Source organism: Vanacampus margaritifer, chromosome 15 (assembly GCF_051991255.1).
Source record: "Vanacampus margaritifer isolate UIUO_Vmar chromosome 15, RoL_Vmar_1.0, whole genome shotgun sequence".
Lineage (NCBI taxonomy): Eukaryota > Metazoa > Chordata > Actinopteri > Syngnathiformes > Syngnathidae > Vanacampus > Vanacampus margaritifer.
Window position 1 is genome coordinate 13,998,296 of NC_135446.1, and position 811 is coordinate 13,999,106.

Below are 811 nucleotides of genomic sequence, written 5' to 3' on the forward strand. Positions count from 1 at the left end.
CTGTAGTTTTCAACAGCCCCACTATGACGTGCAGTAAACTGCCGTGCACACCAAGAGCCAAGGTCAAGTCCATCTGATCCCATTCCAAAGCATAGCGAGCATATGCTAATGTCATCACCTGAAGACCAGCAGCAGGGTCCCATCCTGACCCCACGCAGAGAAGAGCTGGTAATGTGGTGGCGGCAAGCTGTGCACACAGCAATACATGTCCAGCAGGCTGACAGCAGTGTTGATCTGACAAGGTCGGAGCAGCTGCAGGCTGGTTTGTTGCATTAAAGAATTGCCTTTGTTTCTTAACATAAATAAACCTTTTTTTACTTCATGTAAATTTATATAGTTTTTGAATGTTGACACAAATTCACAATCAAAATTTTTAAGATGTCTCAAATATTTAACGCTGTCAAAATTTCAACATTAATAGGAAAGTTTAAATGAGAGATCTAATATTTTTCACTACTATTGAAATAAAAAAAAAACATCAAATGAATTATCGCTTTGTAATATTTTTTTAGGTTAAAATAATTTACAAAAAAACTCAAGCAAAATTAAACCATAAATGCATGAAAACTCTTTAACAAAAAGTGGATCAAAGCTTCCATATCTGACCAGCTCAGTGGATTAGTGGTAGAGTGTCCGACCTGAGACTGAGAGGTCATGGGTCTAATCTCAAGCCGGGTCATACCAAAGACTATAAAATATGAGACTCATTTGCCTCCCTGCTTGGAATTAAGGGTTTAGATCACCAAATGATCTCCGAGGCCAAGCCCCTGCTGCTGCTCCAAAGTTAATGTGTCAAATGATAACAATAATA